Consider the following 22,791-nt stretch of genomic DNA (forward strand, 5'->3'; position numbering starts at 1 on the left):
TTTTTTAAATAGTCTGCTGATGGTCAATTTGTAGATTATAATAATTGTTTGTCAGAGTGATTTAGGACTGAAAAGTTGAGCAATTTAGGCCCGCCTTACATAGTGGCAAAACAGTTTAAAGCTGGTTGTGGACAACCAAGAGTACATACATCCTTTAACCTACATCTCTACTTTAGATAAAGCAGTTTTATTTTGTTTGTTTTTTATTTGGTTTAAAAATGATTGACCCTTGCCACTCTAGCCAACCAAACTGTGTTATAATCTTGTTTGTCTGCAAAAGTTTAAACTAAACTTGGGGTTTGTTTACAAGTGTAATTCTGTCAGACCATGTAATAGAACCATTAGGGAATTGTGACATAGGCTTAAACATGATTCCCTAATGGTTCTACAACATGTTGTCCCAATCAAAAAAACGGCGTCAATCCAATTGTCTAGCCCAGATAGTCCCGTGCTTTAGATGGGCCCTCAAAGTTGTTTTATCTGTGTAGACTCTATGCTAAGGGGACTGAGGAAAACCCTTCCTTTCTCCTGAAACAACAAGGAGTCTGGTGGCACCTTAAAGACTAACAGGTTTATTTGGGCATAAGCTTTCGTGGGTAAAAACCTCACTTCTTCTATGCATCTGAAGAAGTGAGGTTTTTACCCACGCAAGCTTATGCCCAAATAAACCTGTTAGTCTTTAAGGTGCCACCAGACTCCTTGTTGTTTTTGTAGATACAGACTAACACGGCTACCCCCTGATACTTTCCTTCCTCCTGGACCTCTTAGTCTGTGCCTCTAACTCAGAGATTCACAAACATTTTGAATAGTGTGATGTGAAACAATCTCCATTATCTCCCCCTTCTACTGTAATTTCCCATGGATCATTTCACCTCCTAGTCATGATTGCATAAAATCATTGTGGCAATTACAGCAATTGCTTCCATAAAGTATGAGTATTTAGGAGCTAGTAACGTGATCAGCTCGCTCTCCATAGACTACCATCGATCCACAGACCAGTTTGAGAATCTCTGGTGTAACTATTGAATAACTTTCCAACTCTGGAGAATGCATTTTCCTCTGTACTCTCCTAGATTTGCCATTATTATTTTCTAAATGCTACAGCATACTCTTTACTATGCCCCTGCACTTCGCCACCCTTTTTATGGCTTCCTCTTCCCTCCAATTCCACTACAAACATACGAATTTTCTAAATCACTGCTTTCCATAATAAAATAACAGTAGTCAATGCCTACATTAAACCAATAACCAACTAGTTATGTTTTCAAAATTTAAAATTGTTTCCATCCATCTTGGGGATTTCAATCACACCCACCGCTATAATAACTAAGGCTCAAATTCACAAAGATACTTAGGTGTCTATCTGCCTCTTTAGGCCACATTTAGGTGCCACTGACATTCTCAAAACTGCCACTCAACTGTTGTCTAATCCCATAGGCACCTAAATCTCCTAGGTGCCTATGTTGCTACTGGTCAGCATTTGCAAAGCCACCCAAGTGCTGACTTCTCCCCACAGCAAACAGGCTGCTTGGAGTGCTAGTACAAGCCAATGCCCTGATGGCCCCAAAGGGTGATTCTCAAACTAGGGGGTGGGGGGAGGGGGATACACCTACCTTGCCATGGGGCCCAATCCTGTAGGTGTGCTCTGAACACATCAAGGACCTAATACTTGCCACATCCCACAGCAGGTGGGCTGGATGCAGACCATTGATGGGGGGAGGGGAGGCAGTATATCATCTGTACAAAAGACAGCCTAAGGCAAGCAGGTCAAGAATTTTTTGGAAAAATGTACACACATCCTGGTGGTTAGGACAGTCACCTAGGATGTGAGAGACTTGGGTTCTTGTCCCTGCTCCAGACTTGCAACTCAAGCCTCACATCCCCAATGACTACCCTAACCACTAGGTTATTGGGTATTCTGGGATGGGTCTTCTCTCAGCATCTCCTGGTGGAGCTGTTCTGCTTTGTATAAATATTTATCGAAGCACAGATTTAAACTTGACTCTCCCACACCCTAAGTAAGTGCCCTAACCAGAGATTTTTCATGAGGGTTCATGGCTGAGGATCCCATCTGACAGGAGGTATCTTTCTCTGGTCTGTCCGTCAGATGGCTAATACCGAGATCAATGGGAGTTAGATCCCTCAATGTTCTCTGAGGATCTGGGCCTTATGCCCTGCTGTTTTGCTCAGCACTTCCGGCAAGCTTAGGCTTAGGCCCTGCTCAGCTTGCTGGCTACTGAGAATCCCTTCCTTCGGTGCCTCTCTTCCCGCATGCATTGAAAAGGGAGCCCGGGTGCCTAATCTGCAGCTGAGAATTCCACTAGGGAGCAATGTACATAGAGATTAGTCATTGCACAAAATACCTTTGTGAATCTGGATTTAAGTGCTCTCAGGTAAATTCGATCCTCTGTAATTTCATGAAGTCTGCTTTTCTCCCTGCCCTGATAAAGTGAAGCTCTTCTTGGAATGTGCAACTTTTTGTTTTATTTATCTTAACTAGCAGAGACTCACAACCTACTCATTCAAACAGTTCACACTCACTCAATTTCAGCTGGCTGGCTGCAAGAAGCTGTCATTTACTTTCATTTGTGAAATTCCTTTTTGAGGAGGGAGAGACACATCAGGTAAATACTGATCTCCATTCTAGTCTCCAAGCCAGTCACTATCCCCAAATTTTAGTATATTACGTTATTACCAAAGAGATGGCAACATCTAAACCAGGGGTGGGCAAACTTTTTGGCCCGAGGGCCACATCGGGGAATAGAAATTGTATGGCGGACCATGAATGCTCACAAAATTGAGGTTGGGCTGTGGGAGAGGGTGAGGGTTCTGGTTGGGGGTGTGGGCTCTGGGCTGGGGATGGGGTTGAGGAGTTTGGGGTGTAGGAGGGTGCTCTGGGCTGGGACCGAGGGGTTCGGAGGGTGGGAGGGGGATCACGGCTGAGGCAGGGGTGCAGGAAGGGGGTAGGTTCCAGGTGGGGGTGTGGGCTCTGGGGTGGAGTTGGGGATAAGAGGTTTCGGGTGCAGGAGGGTGCTCCAGGCTGGAATCGAGGGGTTTGGAGAGCAGGAGGGGGATCAGGGATGGGGAAGGCGGTCGGGGCATGGGGAGAGGCTCAGGTGCAGGCTCCGAGTGGCACTTACCCCAAGCGGCTCCTAGAAGCAGCAGCATGTCCCTTCTCCGGCTCCTATGCAGAGGCACGGTCAGGCAGCTCTGCATGCTGTCCCATACGCAGGCACCGCCCCTGCAGCTCCCATTGGAGCACTGGAGGGGGCCATGGGAGTGTGGGACCATGCCGTGGCTTCTGGGAGCCGCATGGTGTGGCTCCTGACCCTGCACCCCAACCAGAGTGCCAGAACGGGGCCGAGCCATGTGGTCCATGGTCCGGCCCCCGACCCAGCACCCCGGCCAGAGCGCCGGAGCGGGGCCGAGCTGCGTGATGCGGCCTCAACCCTGCGCCCCGGCTAGAGTGGGGCTGAACTGTGTGGTGCAGCCCCCGACCCAGCACCAGAGCTGGGCTGAGCCACGTGGTGCAGCCCCCGACCCCGTTCCCCTCCCCAATCGACACATTACTATTAGTTAAGGCTACATTTTAGTCACAGGTATTTTTAATAAACAAAAATTCACGGCTGGTGACCTGTCCATAACTTTTACTAAAAATACCAGTGAATAAAACTTGGGAGGGGGGCTGCCTGGGGACCCTACGGGTGCTGGGGGAAGGTGGCCCAAGTGCTTGGGGGGACTGGGGTGGGTGATAGCGCATGGCACGGGACCCCCGCTGGTGCTGGGGGGCATGGGCAGCGGTGCATGGCCAGCAGCATATGGACCGGGACTCCCGCTGGTGCTGGGAGAGAATGGGGGGTGTTGGCGGGGCCAGCAGTCTCCCTACCTGACTCTGTGCCTCCCTCCCTCCCCCAGCAGCAGCAGAATTTGGGTTTGGGAGGGGGCAGTGGGTTGGGGCACGGGATGGGGTGAGGAGGGCTCTGCGCATTGCTTATCTGGGGGGTTCCCCGAAAGCGGTGACATCCTTCTTGCTCAGCTGCTAGGTGGAGGCATGGTGGTCAGGCAGCTCTGCGGGCTGCCTCCACCTAGAGTATTGGCTTCGCTTCGGGAACCACGGCCAATAGGAGCTGCGGCAGCGGTGCCTGCAGGCAGAAGCAGCGCACAGAGCTGCCTGGCCACGCCTCCACCTGGGAACTAAGCGAGGGAGATGTCGCCGCTTCCAAGGAGACCCCCCAGGTAAGTGCCGCCCAGAGCCCGCCTCACCCCATCCCATGCCCCATGCCCCAGCCCCCTCCCACACCCAAACTCTGCTGCTGGTGGTGGCCTGAGACTGACCCAGCAGCAGCCGGTGCGCCTTGTGCAGGGATTGCCTGTGCTGCCCCTGAGCCAGGCGCATTGGCTGCTGCAGAAGTCATGGAGGTCACAGAAAGTCACAGAATCCATGACATCTGTGACAAACTCACAGCCTTATTATTAGTTTATCTCACCATTCCCTCCCTTTATTTATTGTCCTTATTTCCTGTGTTAAAGACTATCTAATTTGGATGGCAAACACCCCTGGAGCAGGGGAATTTTATTTCTCTATTAAGTACCCTAATTTCTGGGAAGAAACCCAGAATATAATTTAACTGTGGATACTGTAACTTTTGTAAACACTCAGATATTCTTGTGAGGAGTTGGGTAACTAGAGAGAGAGAAAGAGGATAGTTATCTAGAACTGTATTTATTATATTACACAAAACTACATTAAACTACTGTAATGTTATTAAGGTTGCACAGTTAAGCACTCAAACATTAGAAAATGGCAGAATTATAGTTGCCTATGAAACCTTAATTCAACCCCTTATGCATATGAATGATACACTCTTTAATTATATGATCACATGATATTTCTCCACAGGATCTATGCCTCACTCAGTGCACAGGCTACAGCTTTTCAAAGAAAGGGTCACACTTAGTTAACATGGGAAAGATAATATATTTTCCCTAGTCTCATTCTCAGACACAGGTGAACTGTTTTGGCTTAAAATTTTCCCCAAAAATTCAGCCTGAGGCAGACACTTGGCATGCAAAATTTCAGTCCAAACTGTTGAAGTTCAGCAAAGTTATAAGCAACTGAAAACAAGGTCTTATGAGGTACATCTACAATGCAAGTGAAGGTGTGACTGTAGTGCAGGTAGGCAAACCCTTGCTAGTTTTAATCTAGGCAGCAAGGGTAACAGCAGTGTAGATGTGTCAGCAGGGCTAGCGACCAGAGTACAAGTGCTCCTGACACTTGCAGGGAAGGGTCAGGCAACCTAAATAACAGGCTGTTCCAGAAGCCCTCTCCATTTAGCAGTGCTAATGTGATCAGAAAACATCAACAGGGGACAATGAAAGAATGTATGGGATGGTTATTGCCAGGCTGGCCGGCTGGGCCAAAGTCCTGCCTTGCCCTGCATGTTACCCCTTTGCTCCAGACATTGCCTGTGCGGGAGCCCATGGGTCATTAACCCTTGTGCTGTGTCCTGAATGCAAGCCACGCTCAGTGCAGCAACCTCCTGCACCCAGGGCCAGTGCAAGGATATTTTGCGCCCTAGGCGAAACTTCCACCTTGCGCCCCCCCCTCCGATGTCCAGCCCCCACCTTCCTATGGCCAAGTTCCCCCCAGGGGCCCAGATGTTCACAAAGTGCAGGGGCCACGGGGGGCGGGGGCCTGCAAAGAGGGGGATCGTATGGGGGCTTTTGCAGGGGGTGAAGGTGGCAGAGAGGGGGGTGCATGGGATTGTTGCAGGGGGTAGAGGTGGCCAAGAGGTGGAGGGGGTGGGGGTGTAGTGGCAGGGAAAAGACTGCACAGAGGCAAAAGGGGCTCGTTGCAGGGGGTGCAGTGGCAGGGAGGGAGTGGCACAAGGGAGAAGTGGGCAGGAGGGGGTTGTTGCAAGGGGCTGGCAGGTGGGGGGGTGTCTGTGCCCAGGGTTGTTGCAGGGGGGTGAAGGTGGCACGGAGGGGTTTGCACAAGGAAGGAGTGGGCAGAAGGGAGATGGCAGGTGGGAGGGGGTCCCCGAGGTTGATGCAGGAGTGAAGGTGACCATGGCTGGCTGGGGGGAGGGGTGCTGGGTGGAGGTTGCCCAGAGGCAAAAGTGGCAGGACAGGGTGGGTTGTTGGGGCGGGGGGTGCACAGGGGAGAAGGTAGCTGGTCAGTGGGTGTTGGAGGGGGTGGTGCTGGCTGGGGGAGGGGTGCCCGACTCGGAGGAGAGCTCTGGGGGTGGCAGGGAGCCCGACTCGGTCCGCGGCGTGGGGAAGAAGGCACAGCTGCTAGCGCTGGACCCTCCCCTTCCGCCACTGGCTGCTCCCCTGGGGGGAGCGACTGCTGTGCCCCAGGCAGCCCCTCTGGAGCCGGGGAGCAGCGACAGCCTTGTGTTCCGCTGTTTAAAAACAATGTTTGGGACACCGATTTTTGGCGCCCCCAACCACTTGGCGCCCTAGGCGTCCGCCTAGTCGTTGCACTGGCCCTGCCTGCACCATTTCAGGGCCCGCTCTGCCACCCGCTCTCACTACAGGGGGTAAGATGCCGAGATGGCCCAATCTTAAAGAGCCAGTCCCGCTATTCGGGGCCTTTTCTTATTTATATAAGAGTCTATCCTCCCCCACCCCCAACACCCTGTCCTGATTTTTCACATTCGCTATCTGGTCACCCTAGCAGGGGGGCGGGCAGTGTCTGGTCACCCTAGCAGTGAGGAGGAGTGTGGGAGCCTAGGCAGCACCTCCCCACAACCGCCCTGATTGGCTGCCTCGGCCGCCGGCTGACTGGGGTGATGAGCCGAGAGTTTGGGTTTCCAGCGGCAGACAGCGGTGAGCTCAGCGCGGACCCGCCCCGCATGCGGCGTGGGGCATGCTCTGAGCGGCAGAGGGGCCCGGCTGGATGGGAGACATAACGGTCCCGGGCCGGGCTGTGTAGCTTTGCTCAGGGGGGCTAGAGGGGAGGGGCGCGATGGGACGCAACCAATCCCCATCCCCGCCATTCACTCCTCCCCCAGCCCCACTACCCCCGTCTCCTCTGGATCGGACCTCGCCACTCCAGCTGCTGCTCGGGATCGTGCTTCACTTGTCCCCATGCCGGTGCTTTGCCCGTCAGCAGGCGAGTCTCTGCCCTTCGCTCCCAGGGCTCCCCTGCCAGTCAGTCTCGCCCCCTTCTCCCCGCCCCGTCTCTTCCTGTCCCTGTGGGGCTCCCGAGTCCCGAACGTTCCATTATCCCTGGATTGGTCCTGGCGATCATGACGTCATAGCGCCCCCCTTTCCAGACAGCTTCTCATTTGTCCCCAGCACCATTGTTACGTCACAGTCAGCCCACAATTTACTCAGGGGACCGCACTTCCCCCTCTTCCCCCCGCCTTCCTCCGCGCGGCGCCCGGCCCGGCCCTTCCCTTCTCTTCCCTTCCCTCCCAGCCTCGCCTCTGCAGCGTGACAGCGCCGGCCGGTGCAGCCGCTACCTCGCCGCCTCCCTCCTCCAGCACCAGCTGCCGCCGCCCGAAGCTGTTCGCGGAGTGAGGAGAAGGTAAAGTCCTGCCGGGCAAACTTCCCCAGAGCCTCCGGGCCGGGTCCCTGCTGCCCCTCCACGGGGAACGGCAACTAGTGCTGCCCGGCCCGCGCCTGGGGAGCGGCGGCGCCCGTGGGGTGGTGGTGGTGAGCTGGGCCCCCGCAGCAGCCTGTTGGAGCAGCGGCTGGTGGTTGGGCTGGGAGCCGCTGACAGACGGTGCGGGCAGGGGGAAGCGGCGGCCGGGTGGTGGAGGGAGCCTGGTGCTGTTTCCAGGCAGGGTTCATGCAACCGCGCGGCTGCACGCAATAAATAAATAAATAAATAACAATCAGAACATGAAAGGGCGCGCGGTGCATCCGCCGGCGGGGCGGTGCTGCGTCCAGGCCCGGCGAGCTGGAGCGTACAGCCAGGAGCTAGCGCTGGCTCCCGTGCCTGGGGAAGAGGGCTGGGGAGTAGCTGGAGCTTTTTCGACGGCCGGGAGAGTCGCAACAAGTGGTGCCTCTGGTGTCCTGCTGCTGCTTGGGGATTTTCCACGCCGGTGCGCGTAGCCAGGAACCGCTCCTGCACCGAGAGCTACTTCGGACTCATCCCCAGCGCCCTGCTCCTGCCGGCTGAGGGGATCGCGACCATTTCCTAGTTCCGGAGGGCAGCCGTGGTCTTGGGGTTGGGAGCCAGGAGTTCTGGCTTTTCAGCTGACTGGCTGCGTGGCCTCTAGTTAGCCACAGAGCCTCTGTGTGTCTTGGTTTAAGTCCCCGCTCTAGCACGGTGGTTAGAATCCGCACCTCATTCCCATCGGTGTGAGATTAATGAGCGCTTGCAAAGCATGCTGAGATCCTCAATGGACGGAGCTGTGAAAGCGCAAAGCGGTGCATCATGCTGGTGGATAAACTGAACGTCAGAGGGGAAATTTCCCAGATTAAATATTACTGGGGATTTATTATAGATCTACAATATATTGCCATATGAATGGAAAATGTGCTGGTTTGGTAATGTCTGAAGGTTCTTTCATTTTATGGAATGTAATTAAGTGAAAGCAAATGGGGGGTGGTGGTGGAAGGGAGCATAGACTTTCACTTCAAGCTTTTTCTTGATTACAACCACTCAAGAGTGTGATGCAATTTCTCATTACCATGACTACTGCATCCTCTTTAACTTCAGCAGCAGCTGACTTCCTCCTTTTGCTTGCTTGACACATAAGTAGAGAAAGAGGGAATATAAAATGGAAAGCAGGGAAGAATTGTTCCCAGAAGTCGAAGTGTTAATCATAAGGGAATTGTAATCGTTTGTAAAATATCCCCAAAGGTGCCCCTGAAAGAGTTAGATAAACTGCTCCTGAGGGAGGGAGGGCTAAACCCTATTATGGTGTAAGAAGATTTCTGCTGCATTTCCCCCTCATGTGATATAATACTAATCCATAATGTATTTGGATGGGAAGAAACAAATTCCAGATTGAACATGTTCCGTGAATAAGAACAACACCCAGATTTTGATCTTAAGGAAGCACCACTGTGCATTAGTATCAGATGAGGTAGGGTTTCAGTAGAGGTGACTGGATATGAACAGTATTTTGGCAATCTAGATTTAGAGCTGGTTGAGAATGTTTTGATTAACTGTTTTTCTGCCACAAAATTCCAGTTATTCAAAACTGAAACTTTCTGTGGAAATAAATCCATTTCTATGAGAATTTCATTGGGAAGGTTTCTTCAGTCTAGAATGGAATTTTTGGTCAAAACAAGAGAGACATACCAGATAAGCTCAAAAATTAGGGTACTCACCTGAGATATGGGAATCAGGCAGAACAGGGACTTACTAAATATTCTTTAGGCCAGACAGCAAATCAGGCAGAGCAGAAGTTTGAACTTGAGTCTCCCACATCCTAGGTGACTGTCCTGACCACTGGCTATTCTGTGTATGGGTATGTAAGAGAGAGATCTTGGTTTTTCATGGAAAAAATTCAAACTGTCTTTATTTCATTCGGTATTAAAATTAAAACAATTTCTGAAACCTGAATTTTTTTGCGAACAGGAAATCTCATTTTCTGGCCAGCCCTAAACTACCTACACTTAAAAAATGGAACAATACATATGAATTTAAGGGGAAATTTCTGAGTGAATGTGGGGAGGCAAGCCATTATATTCCATTTATGCAGAGCCATAGAGGGGTGCAATCCTTTTAAAAATGTGAGAAGACTAGGTATCTGTCCTGAATAATTTATTAATTCTTGTGTTACTTAACTAATTTAGATTTTAATCAGGTGAAAGAGCAGACAGGATGGTCTCGATGACTGAAAGGCATTGGTGTTGAGGCATTTTTTTTAAATATAGACATAATGCCTAAGGTATTGTACAAGGTATTTCAGTGTCAGCAAAACTACACATTAAAGCTTTGTGGAAGCCAACTAACAGTTCTACATCTTCTCTACTTAAGTCCCTCCACCTCTTTCCCTAAACACATTAGTCTTCAAAGCCCCTAATCTGACTCTTAAGTACACCCTCCCAGGCAATGTCCATGTTCAGATTCTTGAGAGGTTCCATATTGTAGCCAGCATCCTTTCAACTGTAACTTTGTTGTTATCAAAAGACTCAAGACCTATCCTCTCCAGAGGTGAGCATGTTGGCTGCACAGCGCTCTCAGCCCAGGGAGCAAGAGACTAGCATAAAGGGCCTAACCAGTTGTGGGAGTGCATAATACAACCATTATGCCTCCCCGTGTCCTAATTGACATCTGTTGGTGGGGGAAAGAGTCAGATGCCTGTCTCTGATCAGCAAAGCATTGATGGCTGCTGGTAAAAGTGCAATGCAAAAGGCTCAACGGGGGTATTATTGATTGGAGGGTGGGGGGGAACTAATGCTACTGTAGATAAAGTGCTGCTGTACAGAGTAGGAAGCCACTGAAAATGAATCTATGCTACCTGAAGCACAGTTATGCAGCTGAAGCTAAAAGAAGGTAGGTGTAGTGGTGTGAGGAAATGAGTACGTGTTACAGTAACTTTCAACAAGGCTTTGTCTGAGTAGTATTTTCCACAAAACCTCCCACCATCACATTATCACTCGTGGCAGCCACTGTTGGAGTATTAGTGTATTCAGGCCATTGGCAACTGCTAACATTTTAATCATTTGGTTTACACTAATGCTCTTGGTGGACTTGGCCTGGTGGTGGTTTATGGCTGTATAATTTAAATATAGATTCAGGTAAATTTATTTAAGAGTAGGTTAGATAAATGTCTATCAGGGATAGTCTAGACAGTATTTGGTCCTGCCATGAGGGCAGGGGACTGGACTTGGTGACCTCTTGAGGTCCCTTCCAGCCCTAGAATCTGTGAATCTATGAAATGCTGTACTGTATTGGTATTGAGTTGCTAGTGTAAACAGGAGGCAGGTATTCAGATTTTCAGGAGCGGGGGCGGGGAGGGGTGGGTAAAACATTTGAGCTTTGTCTATACTAGTACTTATACCATTGTCCTGCCTCATTGGGTCTTATGTACACTGGTAAACTTTGTGGCTGCAAGATACCACTGGGTAGTTTTGCCAATGGTAGTAGTGATGGAAGCTGTAATAGAGACAGGAATCACATTCTTACCATTGTCATCTAAATCTGTTCGGCAACTATGCCTGGAGTTCTGTAACATGGATGCTAATTTTTCTAGGGTGGACTAGACAAGGTTGGCGTAAGGAGAGATGAACAACTTTTGATGGGGATTTGGGATAGTTGCCAAATGAGGACTTGTACCCGTCCCGTGTGATGGGAACTGCACCTGCGCTAATGGGATGCGGGCCAGCTACAAATATCTGAGTATCAGTATTTTTCTGAAGACTTTTGATGCCATTAAATTACATGAGTTGGTCTAGAGGAAATAACTTTTCACCTTTGTTGCATGCCGGAGCCTGATAAAAGGACATTGTACTTAAATTACCAAGCTTATATTTTAAGACTGTTTTTAAAGGTGAAGGCTGCATTTCTGGATAACAAGACTCACAGGTCAAGTAAACTGAAAGAGAAGCCAAAGTTTGCTTATATAACTGAATTCCTTCAAGGGTACATATTGCTTAACAAAAACACACTGGAAAAACTCCAGGGGTGTCTCTAAGTGCCTGTTATGCTTAATGTCTTTATTGAAAATGAGTTAATACACTTGCACATTGACACGCAGAAGATTTGTAACTGCAAAAGAGGATAGTAGCAAAAATAATTGACATGAGTTCTGTTGTGTAAGATTAGGAAGAGATTGACAAAATGGACCTTTTGTTCTATTATATAGTGCATGCTGTGTTTTAAAACTGTTACATGTATGACACTTGTATATTGTATTTTATATGTCTCATCTACTGATGTATCAAGTATCTCACCTGTTACATTGTTTCACTGTTAATACATTGGTGTGGAGAAGTGTAAACAAGGTCAGAGGAATTCTCATATCACATACTTGGTCCCTGTTAACACAAGGGTTAGAATCAAGCATTCAAATAGGAATTTTCCCTTCTCTATCCACTTCTTTTCCTCTCTGACCATTTAATGTCATCTAGATGAGGGAATTAAATAGAGATGAAGTGATTAATTGAGTTGAAATATGCAATTATGTCAATTAAGAAATATCTAATTTGATAAGAATCCCAGATGATGGGGCTCCAGACCAAAATATCTTGAAGTGGGTAATCTTTTGCACCTCAGTACTTATGGTTGTTTGGAAATGGGTTGAAGACTCATGATTTTAAAACTGAGAAGTAGCTTGTTTAAAGATTTCAAACCTATTTCATGTGCTTGCTGAGGTTCCTAAAGTAAGCATCTTTTTTAAAGTAATGGGAGTTAAAATGTTTAGGCCTGGGAAGTTTAAAGTAGCTGGGCTGTGTTCTAAATCGACTGTTGGGGAAAATGTTTTGTTGTAAATTATATTCAGGTGATAATTGGGAACCTTCCAGCACTGGACAGCCCTTCTTTCTGTGCCTTTGCCACTTTGCTGTCCCAACCTTTGTGGCCATACATGACTCACTTCTGCTTCAGCAAGGCTTGAAAAAATTACCCAACACCTGTGCCCAAAGTCTGCTTACTAGATTGAAATGTATCAGTGCCCTATGCCACTCGCCCCTCGCCCCATCTCCCAGTGGTCAGGTATCACAACAGTCCTTGGTCTATTGCTAGCTGAACTGTGAGTTCCCAATTAATGTCCCCTCCCCTGCACAAACTATCTAAATCTGTGTGTGTGTGTGTGTGTGTGTTTTCAGGGGGATGAAAAATGAATACTATGATGCCTGTAAATAAATTAACTAATGCTGTACCTGCCACACCCTCTCCCCCCCAGCCCCAAATGAAATTAATGCTGGGCAACCCTCTTGCACTGTAAATACATTCGTTGCCCCTAAATATAGTCCTCTGTTGGGGTGAGGGGGGGCTGAGGTGTCCCTCCTCTTGGACTGGACCCCAGCCCATGCAGAAACACGGAGAGGTGTGTTGAGGACTGGAGAGGCCCTGGCCAGCCTGAAAAGGAGCGATAGCCCTCTGCCTATCTCCCTGACAGAAGGCTCTTGTATGGGTGACCACCTTATCAAGCAGAGGGCCCTTACATGGGTGGGGGGGTGGATTCTGAGGGATTTTGGTGAAGTGGTATACTGCCACTGTCCCAGCTAACATCTGTTGGGGTGATGGAATCCCCTACACTTGCAGAGAATCTCTCCCATCCCAGAAGAGGTAGTATTGGAGGGACCCCTTTATGCGTGTAGAGCTTTCATGGGGCTCCTAGTGTTTCTAGTTCCACATGGTGGTGGCTATTCCTTCACTACCCTAACAAGTGGCAGTCAGGCCCCCTGGTCTCCTATGGCATTGGTGGTGGTGCTGGCATTGTTTCTCTGCAGATGTACAAAGGTGGTCCATGTTTAATTCCACACTGCCTTTGTAGATGGAACCTGTCTTAAGCTGGTTCGCAAGGCTATCATGCTCCATCAAAGTTCCACTTCATGATGCCTACAAGAAATTGGCAAACTAGGCACCTATATACTTTGATATCTCGCATGCTATGTGCATTAGTAGCATAGTGACACTGAGTAACAAGGTAATCTTACTGATATTGCCTTTGTCCTTCCCCTTCTACACTGCTTGTGTTGCCTCCCTTCAATGTTATGTCTGAAATTAGTTGGTGAGCTCTTTTGGGTAGTGCTCCTATTTTCCTTTCAGTGAGTAAGCATCTGTGAGAGATTGACAATATCCTGAACAAACTCTATGGAATTAAGATAAATGTTATTGAATTAAGTTAACCTTATTGAATTAGGGTTAATACCTTTGGTGTACATTGTATTCAGATGCATTTGTGTAGGTGTTTATTGAGTAATTGTATAACTTCCATGAGAATGTTGTACCAATAGAATAAAAACCAGCAGGATCTTATTAAGAGGGATAAGGCAAAGATGCCACATTTATTGTAAATATAATGATAAAGCAAAAGAGTAAAAGTAAACCACATTGTTTGACTACTTATTCCTATCACTACTTATTCCTTACACATACATTCATTCACACAATCATTCATTCAATTTCTGTATTGGTGTTATAGTTACCAGCCTAGAAGTTGCTCATGCCAAGTTACTGGCCAGGTATCTTGGTCATGAGGATGGAGCCAAGTCTGTTTCAGGTGCACCTGATGCTCCTGGAGGCTGGCAGCAGAACCAGAGACTCAAAGTCCTCAATCTTTAGAGTCCATTCTTATAGGAATTAATTCCTATGTTAGGCTATGGGAGCTGTTTCATCCTGCCGTTGCTGACTCAATCAACAGATGGCGCATTCCTGGTGGCTCCATACTGTCCAAAGTTTGTGTTTCTCATCCTTCCAGGTGATGGGGGTGAATACCAGTTTACCCTCAGGGGGTTGTCTGGTGGTCCTACTCGACACATTCTTTGGCCGATGGATACTCCCTTTCTAGGCTGGCACCTCCCTAACCATTCATGTACATCAAGCATTCATCAACATACATTCCATATCTTAGCCATATTTTAATTTATTGTCTCCACCACTTTCGGGGTGTGTGCTAATTCATTTGAGACTCCCGGCCCTTTAATCACAGAGGGTGGGGATCTGTTCCTAGGAGCCGTTGCTGTTACAATGAAGTGAAAGTCACTTAACGGCTTATAGCGTTTGTTCTTGAAGTAACTGATACAATGTAAACAAAGTCAATTAACTCGTTTGTAAGTTTTACTTTATTACTATGTATCTTTCACAGGACAGATACAATCAATGGTTTCTAGCTTACAAGTTTTAACAGAAGATCCAAGAGATTTTTGTACTTGGTGAAACTGTTGAATTGTAAAGTGTGGGGGACAAATTATGGGGAGGTCACTATCACTTGGGGGAATCACTGTTGGTACCTTCTTTAATAGCCCTACAAGAAGGGTAAATAGGAGAACAGCAGGGGTGAGCAAGCAAATTCACTCAGGTTGTGAAATCTCCAGAGAAGCCATCCCCATGGAAAAGATTTGCATATAGTAATTGTCTCCGGAAAATCCAATTTTAAACAGACAAAGGGATTTTTGGATAAATAGCCTGGCTTTAAACTGGCTCAGGGCCTCCTTCCTGATCAGGACCTCTGGTGCACAGAGGTCCCCAATCCTTTGGGAAGGATTGGAAGAACTTTGCCTACTGAGGTCCGATAAGACTCTGATTGTTCTGAGTGAAATGGTGATGAACTTTTAACCACAAAGAATCCCCCTTGGGTGGGGGTTTGAAGGACTCCTCCTACCAGAATCCATGTTAGGGCTGAGGTTAACTTTAGTAAGCTTATTAGCATGTGTGTAGTTTCTTTTATTGTTTTTGGTGTTTCTCTGTAATGCTTTTTACCTTAATAATAAAATAGGCTCGCATAGACAGAACTGTGTGGTACTTATAGCTGTAGCTATTATACCTGTTAAGTGTCTCTGAAGGCGGAAGCAAGCAGGCGCCTTTGGCAACTGGTCTATGCTGGGAATAATACAGTGAAGGCAAAGAACTGTATAGCTTGGACATACCCAGTCAGAAGGGAGAGAGATGCAGGTCCTCCCACAGAAAGTCAATGGCTGGGGAGCCAGTGGGTGCCCTTGCTGGACCTTTGAGGAGAAACGCACGTACAGTTGCCTGAACTGTGACCGCATTGTCTCCATTTTACATGATGATGGTCATCGTAAAATATATCATTTATAGCATGTGATAAATTCCCCTGTTTGCTTTGGGCTTCTCAACTAGCTTGTTGTTGAAAACCTACAAAATCCCTTTACCCTGCAGGTTCTTGCAAACTTTATCATGTAGAATCCAGCATTTTAGCTCTGGAAATAATTGCCATAATATAACAGTAGTCAATGCCTATATTTAAAGAATAACCAACTAGTTATGTTTTCAAAATTTAAAATTGTTTTTGTGTTCAAATCATCTCGATGAAAGGACTTAAAAATGGTTCAACTAAATACTGGACTACTTCAGGAATATGCTTAGTGGAATGACTTATCCAAGAGGAAGGGAAGGGAGTTGTCTAGATTGCCTTCTCTAAGGTTCACTAGCATTGATCAGTGTAAACGAGATATTTCCGTGTTTTTAAATGCACCTAAGATTGTTGATAAAACTTTGTAGCAGCTCCCCATGTTTTGATTCTTACAATGAAAATAAACACTTCCTTGAAATCTATTTTAAAGATAAATTGAATAGGCCTTGTGACCTACAGATTTACACAAGTAGAATCTCTCTCTGTTTAATTAGTGAAATTAACTCTCTTAAATACATCCCCTTGGTTTCTCTGATTGTGTGTAAAATAGGAGATCAAGAACAGACTAGTTCAAAGTAAATGAGTTCTGAAAGCTTCTCCAGTGTACTTTGGTGTATATTAGAGAATTTATTTGTATTTTCTTAAGATGGTTAACTTGTATGAAACACAAAGTTCCAAGGCATTTAGAGAGAAAAACAGTAGTGTAACCATCTCCCTTACCAGTCCTCCAAGCTTAGAGTTCTAGGCTACATCTACACTACAGGGGGGGGTCGATTTAAGATACGCAAATTCAGCTACGCTATTCGCGTAGCTGAATTCGACGTATCGCAGCCGACTTACCCTGCTGTAGGGACGGCGGCAAAATCGACCTCTGCGGCTTCCCGTCGACGGCGCTTACTCCCACCTCCGCTGGTGGAGTAAGAGCGTCGATTCGGGGATCGTTGGGATGCGATAAATCGATCCCCGAGAGGTTGATTTCTACCCGCCGATTCAGGCGGGTAGTGTAGACCCAGCCCTAGTTATCTAGAATTGCTACCTCCAGTTAAAATTGAATCAGACTGTTTCTCTTGAGCTCAGTATTGCAAGTTAAAACAACAGTCAGTCAGTCAGTCCGGGCACTGCATCCACTCCACTGCATCTCGGGATTGTGTATGCTTTTTACTAAAACAGAACTTTTACCTCAGTGGTTATGCTTCATTAATGGTAGCTGCTTCAATGACACATCACATTTCTAGTTGGTAGGAATACAAACCTCTTGCATGGACCTCTAGTTTCTCTGGATTTATTAACCTTTAGTTTAAATTACTACACCAAAAACCTGTCCAACAGATGGGGATATTGTTTATGTTGGTCTGGTTTGTCAGGTTACAGTAAAGCTTGCAGTAAATGAAGCTGGCTTGTTGTTTTTATGTAATATCAAACTATAGATCAGGAGTCTTAAATTTTTCCTCCTATGATCTAAAATCCAGCCACATCCTTGTACCCTTTGTGCCACTTTTGCAATGATTTAAATGAGATGCTAATTCTATTGTTACCTCAAAGGATCTCCACTCCCCTCCCTTCTGTTCACTACCTTGAGGAGAAAAGTAGCACTCTGTGGTTGGAAGAATAACTCCTCTTGCTCTCTACCCAGAGGGTTAGAACTCCTGTTGTAGAATTAAGGCGTTGAACTTCAGCTCAAATGATGCTCTGGCTGTTGAGGAATATATGGCATGGGAGACTTCTTTTGTTAGTGTCGCAGTTTTTATGGATGTTGCTGATGGTGATGCTTTGAAGGGTTTAACCCAAACTGGCATGTACTGAGATGAGGAAGTAAACCTTTAATTTCATATAACTTACACTATTACTTGGATTTATGCCATTCATTTCAGTAAAATATTGATGAGATAAGTGGCTTTTCTTTGATTCCACTTTAAATGTTATGTTACATTTCATATTACTTTTTATATTATATTAAAAGTGTTAGAAGTGAATCTTTAAGTAGCAGATGTTTACCATGAAAGTCTAATTGTGTATTTTTTTTCTTGAACCACAGGCTTATAACATTTATTCTTTCCTGACCACAAATGCTGCTTGCTGGCACCAGCTCTGAATTGTTTGTCTCAGACTAGGGCAGCAGATCTGTCCATCAGTCCATACTTGTACAATGGCTTTTTAGTTTCTGCTAAGCTTTACATTTGTCATGTGAGGAGCACAGTTCATTGCATCCATCAGTTCCTGATTATAGGACAGGCAGCTCTGTTTGTTACAGTGATCAGAATTTCTTGTTCACATCAAAAATATATTTTTTCTGGACAGGAAACTAACACTGACCAACAAGCCTAGCAACTTTAGGTTTGTGTCCACCATTTTCCTTCTTCGTCACTCTTTCATCACTTTTCTGCCTATAAAAAATGTCTAGCCATACACTTATTTACATGATCTGCTCTATTGGCTTTGACAGTGTCTTTCACGTTCATTATTTTAGTGATAATTCTGATTAATTTTCTCACTTTCCCTTATTCTTTAAAGCCTGTCTACACAGCAACTGTAACCAAGCTTCATAATCATTCATGACATCATAATTTGAATCAGCTACAACAAACAAGGCTGAGCTGTGCCCGCACAGCTTCTCTTTTCACAACAGTCACATTTGTGCATCCATGCCCACCACGCTGCTTACTGATGTGTCCATACATTCTCAGAAAATCTGGGCAGTTCTCGTGTAGTCTCTCTACATGGGAAATGCACACAGAGAGCAGCACCAGGAGGCCCTGGAGCAATGCACTCTGGCATGCCCTACCACACCGTGCTGGGAAGAAGTGTTCCTGGTGAAGCTGGCTATACATGCGTGTCTAGGAAGCTGTATCTATACTGTAGATAACCAGGATGATCAGGTTATAGGAAGACAAGCATGTTTCAGCCTAAGTCAATGAAAGGGTAAAACATTAACTGCTACCTTTACTTCTGGAATATTAACTATACTGTGTGGGCAAAAACAATGTTTAGAGTCATCTGCATCCCTGAGGCTACACACCGTGTTAAGTTATTGTGAAAAGAGCATTGTCCTGACTTTTGAACCCTTCACCAACTACCTATATAATTCTGAAATCTTCAGAACTGCCTCCTGAGCAAGATAAAGCCTAAATCTTTTAGCCTTTATTTGTGACAAATTCCTTAAAGCTATATCTTCATTGCCTTTTGTTTTGTCCTTTCAAGGGCAATAATAATCATGCTTTGAAACAGAAACCAAAGCAGGAACATGGCACTCTGTCTTAGGGCTGACAATGCCTTATAGAACAAACATAGCTTGTGTTAATTTTTTATCCTTCCACTGATTTCTCAGTTTCCCATTACAGGGTGGTTTCAGTGTAGAGGTGTGTGTGAAGAGAAACATTAGCATTTTTTCCAAGGGGGTTTTCTATAACTCTGCCTAAAATCAACTGTCTAGTTGGCTTATGTCTACTCTAATCCATTCACTAGATAATTTATAAATAAAATCCTGGAGCAGTTGCAAGACCATAGCTAAAGTTGCACAGCATCATTTGTTTACACTAACTCACTTGCTCACTCTGTTGCTGGAAAGAAAGAGACTGGTGGAAGGAACAGAAGGTGAGATTACTCAGGGAAGAGGAAAAGGATGCAAGATCACTTCCCTGGACAGCGCTGTATGTGAAGACAAGCCCTATTTTTCCATTGCTACAATAGACTTGAATAAAATTTGTATGGATACATAAATGATTTTTGTATATAAGATTAATGATTTAGGTCTGAGCAGAGAGCTATGATGCTTGGTATTATCATGACAATACCTCAGACTCCCAATCAAATTTGGTCTTCTGTAGATTGCTATTTTTATAGTTTGGCTCAAATCATTGCCATGGATGTCAATTATCATTTTAAGTGTAATGTATTATGAGACTCAAAGCTAACTCCTCTAAATACAACCCCTTTCCTCCAGGATCTTCACTTTCTGGTTAGTCTGAAAGAGGAAAGAAGCTATCTTCACTGACTCCAACTGAGTGCAAGCAAATAATGTTTTAATATGGCTAAATGTAAATGTATACATCCAACTGCAAAGAATGTAGGCCATACTTGTACAATGTGGGTCTCTACTCTGGGAAGCAGGGACTCTGAAAAAGATTTGAGGGTCCCGGTGGATAATCACTGAACGTGAGCCTCTAGTGTGACGCTGTGGCTAAAAAAGCCATGCGATCTTGGAATGCGGAAACCGGAATCTGGTGTAGGAGCAGTGAGGTTATTTTACCTCTATATTTGGCACTGGTCTGACTGCAGCTGGAGTACTGTGTCCAGTTCTGGTGTCCTCAATTCAAGAAGGATGCTGATAAATTGGAGAGGGCTCTGAGAAGAGCCACAAGAATGGTTAAAGGGTTAGAAAACATATCTTATAATGCTAGACTCAGAGTTCGTTCTGTTTAGATTAACAAAGTGAATGTTAAGGGGTGGCTTTATTGTAGTCTATAAGTACCTAAGTGGGGAACAAATAGTTAATAATGGGCTCATCAATCTAGCAGAGACAGGTGTAACACAATCCAATGACTAGATGTTTAAGCTAGACTAATTCAGCCTGGAAACAAGGTGTAAATTGTTAATGGTGAGAGTAATTAACTATTGGAACAATTTACCAAGGATTGTGGTGGATTCTCCTTCACTGAAGATTGGATGTTTTCTAAAAGATATGTTCTTGGAATTACTTTGCACAGTTCTGTGGCCCATGTAATAGAGGAAGTCAGACTAGATGATCATAATGGTCCTTTCTGGCCTGGGAATCCATGAATCTATTTAGTCATTTGGCTGAATCCCTGTATTTAAATTTCTATTTTTTTTTCTATATACTTTTATCAGTTGTGTTTTTCTTGGACTGTGGTACACTGTGTTTTAGGTTGTGCCAAAATATTGGAAGCGGCTTTCTTTGAGAAGTCTTACAATATATTTGGCCTTTTCACAGCTAATATTCTCCTGTTCCTTAACATTTATTCCTGTCTTGTCAAAAATCTGATTCCTGAGTCAGATCCATCTTTCTTGTCTCCCTGTTTCAGACAGAAGCAAAGTGAAATACCTTTTTAACAAATCAGCAGTTTCCTTAGTCTTCTGAATACTCCACGTTTTTTTTCCTCTTTCAGTTCACCTTCTTAGTTATGATTTTGGGACTATATTTATTTATAAATTCTACTTGACATTCAGTGTGGTTTTTGCCATTTTTAACATTTTTGCTTTCACAATTTTACAGTTCTCACCCGATCATCCGTATTTGTAAAGATATGTGTATAACGTACATCTGTTACACACTATTAAACAGAAGCTAATGTAAGTAATTCTGCTTTCTGATTATACAGACATCTGGCATTTGTCCAATGTATATTAAACCTCCTTTTTCCTATGGTGTCAGACTTGGTCTTTGCTTAAAACTTAGGTTGATATAGCTATAGGACTCAGGGACAGGGATGCTGGGGGTGTGGCAGTACCCCTTGCCTTGAAGTAGTTTGCATCATATGCAGGGTTTATAGTTTTGTTCAATGACTTTCAGCACCCCCACTATAAAAACTGTCCCAACGCCACTGCTCAGGGGTGTAAAAAATCTGTATCCCTGAGAGCCATAGCTATGTTGGCCTTATCCCTGGTGTAAACACAACTAGGTCGATGGAAGAATGCTTCGACCTAGCCACCATCACTCAGAGAGGCAGTGGTCTTACAGTGACAGGAAAAACCCCTTACATCGCTGTAGGCCATGTCTATGTTCCAGGGCTATGACTGCATAGCAATGGTGCCATAACTATGATGCTGTAGTCCCTGCAGCATAGACACAATCTCATTATCTCTTAATGTCAGACTAGTGGGTGTGGAACCTTAGGGCAGGTCTACACTATGGGGCTAAGTCGACCTAAGTTAAGCAACTCCAGCTACGTGAATAATGTAGCTGGAGTCGACTTACCTTAGGTTGACTTATTGCGGTGTCTACAACACGCTGGGTTGATGGGAGAAACTCTCCCGTTGACTTACCTTATGCTTCTCGTTCCGGTGGAGTACCGGAGTCGATGGGAGAGCAATTGGTGGTTGATTTAGTGGGTCTTCACTAGACTGGCTAAATTGACCTCTGATGGATCAATCGCTCTGCGTCAGTTCCCCAGGTAATTACAGACAAGCCCTAAGATCTGTGTAACAAAGCTTCAGAGAGGTGTTTTAGCCTGGGGTACCTTGTTCTGAAGCATGAAGACTGCTTTTCAGAACACAGAATAGCTATAAGATGAGTTGAGCTCTGTCTTCTGCTTTTTAGATGGCTGGTTAGTCTTTAGTGTCTTCCTTTTTGGAGCAGACTCTTCTATACCAAAGGACAGTGTTTATCCCATAAATCATTGCATTTTGGGGTAGATGCATTAAAATAGTAAAACTTTGTCTATCCAAACTTTAAAACTTGGGTTTCAATATAATTGGCTTCTTTGTACAAATATGACACTCTTTTGAATAGAAATGATAACTTCATAGTGCTTTTTGAATATCTGGATTCTTTTGAAATTCTTGTCTGTTTTGTGGTGTTGCATGATGAAGACAAATTATTCACTGTACCAAAGTATTTGTCCCCACATACTGGAAGGAAAGGTAAACTGCTGCATTTCAGCTTGCAGAAACTAAATTTTTGGGGAAACCAGAAAATTACCCTTGTTTAGTGCCAGAGGCTTCACCAGTGGACCTCTGTGAATGCCCATCCTGTATATGAAATCCTAACTTCTAGGGGTCACAGGAGGGCTGCAGCACGTTTGCAAGTTCAGGGTTTTCCCATAAAGCAGCATTTTTCCGAAGTGTGGGGCATAAAAAAACTAGCTGAGGGAGCTTGGAAAATGTTAAAAGCTGACATCTTAATTTATACACCACCTGGCACGGTTGCAGGGTGTGTGTATGACTAGTTGTTTTTTTGAAGGGGCTGTTCAGTTTTCAAAAGCTTGGCAAATGTTAAAATGTGGTGACTGTATACTTCATTGTGTACACCCACATTTTCATTGAAAGCCTCCCCCAACAACTTGATCCAAAAATCTATTACTTGCAAATGTAATTTTAAGCTTCTATT

The 22,791-nt window shown here is 45.5% G+C and overlaps 2 protein-coding genes across 2 annotated transcripts in view; both read left to right on the forward strand.

Annotated features, from left to right (window-relative positions):
• Positions 1–22,791, forward strand: part of KLHL31 (kelch like family member 31) — a 265,997-nt gene that overhangs the window by 172,052 nt on the left and 71,154 nt on the right. The window lies entirely within an intron of this gene.
• Positions 7,093–22,791, forward strand: part of ELOVL5 (ELOVL fatty acid elongase 5) — a 54,153-nt gene continuing 38,454 nt past the window's right edge. The window contains exon 1 of the mRNA XM_054024424.1: positions 7,093–7,534. The gene's annotated coding sequence lies outside the window, so the exon portion shown is untranslated. The remainder of the gene's footprint in view (positions 7,535–22,791) is intronic.

This window comes from Malaclemys terrapin, chromosome 3 (genome assembly GCF_027887155.1).
Source record: "Malaclemys terrapin pileata isolate rMalTer1 chromosome 3, rMalTer1.hap1, whole genome shotgun sequence".
Taxonomy (NCBI): domain Eukaryota; kingdom Metazoa; phylum Chordata; order Testudines; family Emydidae; genus Malaclemys; species Malaclemys terrapin.